Source organism: Spermophilus citellus, assembly GCF_964194105.1.
Source record: "Spermophilus citellus genome assembly, contig: SCAFFOLD_385, whole genome shotgun sequence".
NCBI classification, from domain to species: domain Eukaryota; kingdom Metazoa; phylum Chordata; class Mammalia; order Rodentia; family Sciuridae; genus Spermophilus; species Spermophilus citellus.
Window position 1 is genome coordinate 64,263 of NW_027672972.1, and position 7,631 is coordinate 71,893.

Genomic DNA, 7,631 nt, shown 5'->3' on the forward strand with positions numbered 1-7,631 from the left:
GGTTTCATTTAGGTTGGTATTCCTAAGAGGGACTTAGAGAGGAATGGGACCCATGTTAGTAGAGTTTGAAGGAAAGAAATTGCAGAAAAGGAGAAATCCATTGGTTTTACATTTACTTATGCAATGATTAGCTTTCATTCCTGACCTTCTACCATTTAGACTTACTACTCAGGTTCCTTAGCCCCCTCTTCTAGATTGATCCATCTGCCAAATGATCCCATACAGAACAGGGGACATCTGAAGAGCCCTGGATCAATCTGCACAACACATCAGCTTTCATGTCAGCCTGGAGACCAGCTGATATCCAACAACCTGTCCCTGGCTCACAACATTTCACCAGTTTCCTACTCAGTCATGGGTGAAGTACAGATTACTTAATAATTGAAATAAAATATATGTAGTTAGTTATTTTCTAATTTTCTCACTGTACAGATTGCTTGTCTAGGGATCCTAAACGGACCCCCATCAATGAATCATGAGACTATCCTGACCAAGCTAGTACATTCCACTGATTTCCTGTTTCATGGTACCACTCTGGTCCCTCCAGATTCTGTGGCTGTGGACTTAGCATCATTTTGCCAATATAATTTTCTCATAAGAAAAAAGATAATGGGTTGCAAAACACATTTTCTGCTGCCAAAGCTGATTACTCTTATGAGTATGTATCAATTCCAGCATTTTCCCTGTATGAAGCAAACACATTGGAAGTATGTGTCTTCACATCTCTTTTGTTTAAAAGAATCAAAAGGGAACAAAACAAAAGCTTTTGAAAAAACTGTCCACAGTCTTTTAGACTGATTTAAGGGAAATCTGGTTCTATAATAAGATGTGGTCTGGCAGCCCATCTGTAGTTAGACTTACAAACTAGACTGGAATAGTACAGGCAGGCCTGTGCTTTATTGAAGTTGCAGTAGTTCGTAAAGCAGGTGATGCCTTCTGGTGATATTGCATTACTTCCAAGGTTGATAGGGATTGCAATGTGTGGATGAGAAAGTGAGCAACAACTCTCATTCTTTGATTTGTGTAAAAAATATGAGCTTGAAGATATGAGTCTTTGTTTAAAGCAAAATCAACATTTGCAGGGGAAGGGAAAGGGTCACAGAGCTCCAGGATCTGAAAGGGAAGAGAAAGATGTAGAACCCAGAGCAGGAAATACCAAGTCCTCCCTTGGTAAATTTATCACACCCCTATTAATATTTTTATGTAAGAAAATATAGGCTGTAAATGAACAGCTCTAAAATGGGAAAGAAGTCACAAACAGTCAATCTGCAGTTGCAAGTTTGCAGCAGATGCAAGGCTTTTTCCATGCATTTCCTTTAGGGCATCATGAAAGAGAGTTGCTTATTACTGGCCAGTGTGAGCAGATCCACCAAAAATGAGGCACGGACTGCAGGAGCTACTGATACATGACAGATACATTGCTCAAACTGAAGGAATAGAGATGACAAGTCCCTAGTCTTTAGGCAGCCAAAGCCAGGTAGAAAATGTTTATCCAATCTTTTTAGCACTTCCTGGTCAAGCATCCTTTCTATCCTTATTCTAATTTGTTGAATCTTAAAAACAGACCCAGTGAGCTAACATTCCTTCTGGTCTCAGGCACCAGGCAGAGCTATACCATTGATTGCAATGGCGTTGTGGCACATTGGATGATCATAGCCTTTTGTCCTAAAGGTAATGTGAATATTCATAACAAAATTAAAAAATCTATAGGAAGATAAGGAAGGTACCTTGGAACCTTGTTTGCAAGTCTGACACACTGGAGTGCTGGTTATGGTATTGTTGATCAGAGAGGTGTGCAGTTCTCACAGTGTGGATTGTTTAAGTGCGGGAGAGAGAAACTACAGGAGAGAAAGGCAGAAGGAGAGAATGTTTTACAATATAGGAGAAAGAATTTGATGATAATTATCCCCAAACATGATGCCCTCATTTCTATCCCAAGTACCATGTACTTCATAAAATGATTAAAAGCAACATTGAGAGGCTGTTTATTTTGATGTGCCCTTTTTGCATCAGAAAATGCAGATGAAAGGTGGTGGGTTTGAAAATACAAAGTAAAAAGCCTCTTACAAATTTTAATATTTAACAAAAGCATGGCTTATAGACTGAAAAGAATAGGATATAAACAAATAAGTTGTGACCGCCAGCCAGATGTTGACCTTTTTTTTTTTTCAATATTAAGCAGGTACAGTTTTATCTTGCATCCAGAGATGATTGATTGCTCTTGTGCAGGAGTGCTGACGTTCTGGATGGGATGCTTGTGATGTTTGTGTACTCCACTTATTGACCACAATGGAAAATCAGATCTCCCTAAAGGACAAAACAGCCTCATCCTAACTCAAGAACTACAAAGTTATTTTGTAGTTTGACCTATAAAATCATCACCACCCACCCGAAGCTCACAAACAAGCACTGTTGTCATTGATGATTCCCCTCCTGGTGTAAAGTGTGCTTTTTTCTCAAACCAGAGACATTGTTGGCTGCATCTTGCTTGAGTGTCTATTTTAGGTTGGGTGAGTCCACTCATCTAAGTCAATGGTCAGTTCTTTGAAATGATCCCCCCCTGCTTCAACAAGAACATGTATACAAAAGGCATTTGACCTTGAAAATCTGGATCCCCTTTTTAAATCATTTTTTGTATTTTTAATTTTGATTTTTGATATATGACATCAGAATGCATTACAATTTATTTACACAATTTTTCATATTTCTGGTTGTACACAAAGTAGAGTCACATCCTTTGTGTCTTCATACATATACCTAGGATAATGATGACTATCGCATTCTACCGTCTTTCCTACCCCCATGCCTCCTCCCTTCCTCTCTCTCCCCTTTTCCCCTTTGCCCTATCTAGAGTTCATTTAATCCTCCCATACACCCCCTCCCCCATAGCATATTATAGATCAGCATCCTTAAATCAGAGAAATCATTTGGCATTTGGTTTTTGGGGGATTAACTAATTTCACTTAGAATTATATTCTCCAGCTCCATCCATCTACTTGCAAATGCCATGATTTTATTCTCTTTTAATGCTGAATAATATTCCATTGTGTATATATGCGACATTTTCTTTATCCATTCATCTACTGAAGGACATCTAGATTGGTTCCACAGTTTAGCTATTGTGAATTGTGCTGCTATAAACATTGATGTGGCTGTGTCCCTGTAGTATGCTGTTTTGAAGTCCTTTGGGTCTAGACCAAGGAGTAGGATAGCTGGGTCAAATGGTAGTTCCATTCCCAGTTTGCCAAGGATTCTCCATACTGCTTTCCATATTGGTTGCATGAATTTGAAGTCCCACCAGCAATGTATGAGTGTGCCTTTTCCCCCACATCCTCACCAACACTTATTGTTGTTTGTCTTCATAATAGCTGCCATTCTGACTGGAGGGAGATGAAATCTTAGAGTAGTTTTGATTTGCACTTCTCTAATTGCTAGAGATGTTGAACATTTTTTCATATATTTGTTGATTGATTGTATATCCTCTTCTGAGAAGTGTCTGTTCAGTTCCTTGGTCCATGTATTGATTGGGTTATTTGTTGTTGTTGGTTTTTTTTTTTGTGTGTGTGTGTGTTTAGATTTTTGAGTTCTTTATATACTCTAGAGATTACTGCTGTATCTGATGTGTGTGTGGTAACAATTTGTTCCCAATTAGTAGGCTCTGTATTCACCTCACTGATTGTTTCTTTTGATGAGAAGAAAATTTTTAGTTTGAATCCATCCCATTTATTGATTCTTAATCTTAATTCTTATGCTATAGAAGTCTTATTAAGGAAGTTGGGGTCTAATCCACCTTGAAGGAGATTTGGGCCTACTTTTTCTTCTAATAGATGTAGTGTCTCTGGTTCAATTTCTAGGTCCTTGATCCACTTTGAGTTGAGTTTTGCACATAGTGAGAGATAGAGGTTTGATTTCATTTTGTTGTATATGGATTTCCAATTTTCCCAGCACCATTTGTTGAAGAGACTATCTTTTCTTCAATGTATATTTTTTAGCACCTTTGTCAATTATAAAATATTTGTCCTCTATTCTGTACCATTAGTCTACAAGTCTATTTTGATGCCAATACCATACTAATTTTGTTACTATTGCTCTGTAGTATATTTTAAGGTCTGATATTGCTTTAGCTATTCAGGGTATTAAAAATAAGAGTATTTTTCTAGATGAATTTCATGACTGCTTTTTCTATATCTATGAAGAATGTCATTGGAATTTTGATTGGAATTGCATTAAATCTGTATAGTGCTTTTGGTAGTATGGTCATTTTGACAATATTAATTCTGCCTATCCAAGAACAAAGTAGATTTTTTCATTTTCTAAGGTCTTCTTTAATTTCTTTCTTTGGCATTCTGTAGTTTTTGTTGTAGAGGTCTTTCACCTCTTTTGTTAGGTTGATTCCCACGTATTTCATTTTTTTAATGCTATTGTAAATGGGGTAGTTTTCCTTGTTTCTCTTTTAGAGGATTTTCCACTGATATACAGAAATACCTTTGAGTTATGGGTGTTAATTTTGTATCCTGCTACTTTGCTGAATTAATTTACTAGTTCTAAAAGTTTTCTGGTGGAGTGTTTTGGGTCTTCTAGGTATAGAATCATATCATCAGCAAATCACCAATTCTATTTAACATAGTTCTTGAAACACTAGCCAGAGCAATTAGACGAAAGAAATGAAAGGCATATGGATCCCTTTATCTTATATTGCCTAAACCAGGAACTTTTAAGTCATGCTTATTTCTTCAGGGTCTCTCCCTAATCCTTTGGTCATGTTTAATTATATCACTAGTTAGCAACTGTGTTATACATTTTAGAGACTCTATTATCTATTTTCTATCTTAATCACATGGTGCTAGTCATATCACTATTATTTTTCTCTTTATAGAAGGAATGACTTTTATCAGCCTTTGCAATGCCTAATGTCACTGTCACCATCCACTGTGTCAGAGTGATGTCTTAAGGGGAGCTCCATTGGTCACTCTTTGGGTGACGTATTTCCCTGGCTCCTCGTTGCCTTCAGGGTGGTTCCGACTCTTTGAGTAGAATGCAGGGCCCACCAATGGCTATTGTTCTGTCCTCCTCTCTTTGAGCTATTGACATTGCATCCAAAGTGAAGCCCTCTGAGAACGTGGGTTCCTGGAGCCTGCTACCTCATCAACAAGTTTACACTTCTACAGAGGAATTTGGGCCCAGTTTCAGACTCAACTTCCTAAGAGGTCCATGATGTAGGGGAGAGAGGGTGCCTTTTTTCTCAATTTATGGAGAAAGAAGAGAGTGCAGATTCCATTGTAAGTCAATAGGCCACTACTAGGCAGAATCAACTCTCAGTGACCTCTATGTAAATTGTACGACTTGTGAATTATTGGTGGAGAATGTAATGTATTCCTTTATGCTCTAGTACATTAACGTTTTCACTATATTAAGTTGATTCTTTATGAACCATATACTCATTTAACATATGCACATGTACATTTATTTTTCATCAAATGAATAAATGTTTAATTCTAATGTTGACTGTGTTTTACTTTTTTTGTGTGACAATTTTGACCATGGTTTTCCTGTGTTAAGTGGGTTACTGGGGACTGAGTCAACTCTCCAACAGCCCTGAGGTAAATCTACAATCATCATCACATCCAAATAATTGTTCACAGTGGAGAGAGAGTTTTATGGGAATTTTATTTTTTTACTTTTTTTTTTTTATAAATGTATGTTTCTAAAGAAATAAGCATTACAGAAAAGTGGATTTTTTTAAAGAAAATGAACTAATATATATACACACACACACACATATATATATATATATATATATATATATATATATATATATATATCCAACTGTGAAGTCATATAACACAGAAGGATAGGAGTGGGGAGAATTGTAGAATAATCTGTGCATTGCATGTGAAACAAGTGTCTCCCCTAGTGATATTAATGGAATATTGTAAACTTAATTCAGTACCAAAATTTAAATTAAAAAGGAAGGAGGGGGCTGTGGAATAGAGGCTGTTGAGAAATCTCATTTTCAGCAAGTTAAAAAAAAGAAAAAAGAAAATCACGGAGGCAATTTAGTTTATTTTTTAAACATTCCCTGTAGTGCTGTGAAGCTCAAACAGCAGCTCTGAGATAGTTCATAAAAACCAGAATGCAAAGAGGAGGAGGGTAAACTGGATGGAAACAAATAGAAAACTTTCCAATTTAATTGACCAGGCTGATTAAAATGAGAAACGTAAACATGGTCCCCAATGAGAAAATGTTGGATATGCAAAGTCACATCTTTTTAGATTCCTGTTGGAATGTTTGTAACCCATGAAACTGCTTGTGTTATTTAAACAATGAAAAGCTTAATCTTGTTGATGAAATGGCATGGTCACCTGAAGCCCATATGACTTATAAAGTAGTGTAATGTCACTTAAATTTCCCTGCATGATGTTGAGCCTATAGTTCTGACTCAGTGGCTCATTGTGCCATCTACCCTGTGTAAGACTATCTAAAACTAAAGGAGTTGCCTGAAATAGCCAGCTAAGCATCGCTATGAAGATGAGATGAGATGGGGGACCACCAGCCTGCTAGCTCTCTAGAAATGAATAGTTTTCTACTTAATGTATTAGTTTATAGAAGAGAAAGATATGTCATTTAAGGTAATTGGTTTACTTTTTAGAGATCAGGAGTAAAAGTATACTTTTTTTTTCAAACTTGGGACTGTATATTCTTTGCTTAATGAAAATGGCTTTTCCCCCTGCTTATAAACATAGATTGTAGAAAATAGGATAGGCCAGATGATGATAGAGTAACAACCTGGAAATCTCAGCGCCTGACAGCAACAAGTATCAATTTCTCTTTCCTGCTATGTGGTTGTCATTTATCAACTAGGTGCTTGGCTTACCAAAAGCAGCTGGAGCAGTTATTCCACCCAAATCTGTGAGCTCTCATGGCAGCGGAGAAAGAAGTGAAGTCTGGAAGAGTGTAATGCAAGAAATAAATACTCTGTCCTAGTACTAAGAAGTCCCTGACAGTTCATTGGTGAGAATTAGTCACATAACACTACCTAAGTACAAGGGACATGGAAGTGCAATCAGACCTTTAAAACAGAGAGCCAGAAATATTTGATGAATCACTCATATGTAAATTACAGTAATCTACCAGTGTATTGGGGGAAAATTTCAAATATTTAGTAAGCTGCCTTTCAGATGCTTTTGTTTGAACATAGAGGTAGTAAACTGAGATTTATACTCTGCTTTTTGCCCCTAAATGTTGGCTAAAGGAGCTCTTTCCCATTCTCTTAAAATAAAAATGTATCATTCTTTTTGGTGGTTGCATTAGGTTTCATAAGTGTGCCATAATTTATTTAATCAATCAGCAAATTAGGCTTTTACAGTTACTTCACTATTATAAACAAAGTTGTGATAAGCATCTTAGCCCATATCTCAGGGTTTTTACGAATGATTATCCTACTTAAAACCAGTGGAATTTTACATTACATTATATAAATATTTTTAGTTCTTGTAAAAATTGCAAGGTATTCTACCTGCAGAATGTACTAATTTAATCTTACTACTTCAAGTGAATGAAAACTTCTATTTCGTTATGCCTTTGCCAACTCTAAATAGATTCAGTATTTTCCATTTTAATAGGCAGTAGTA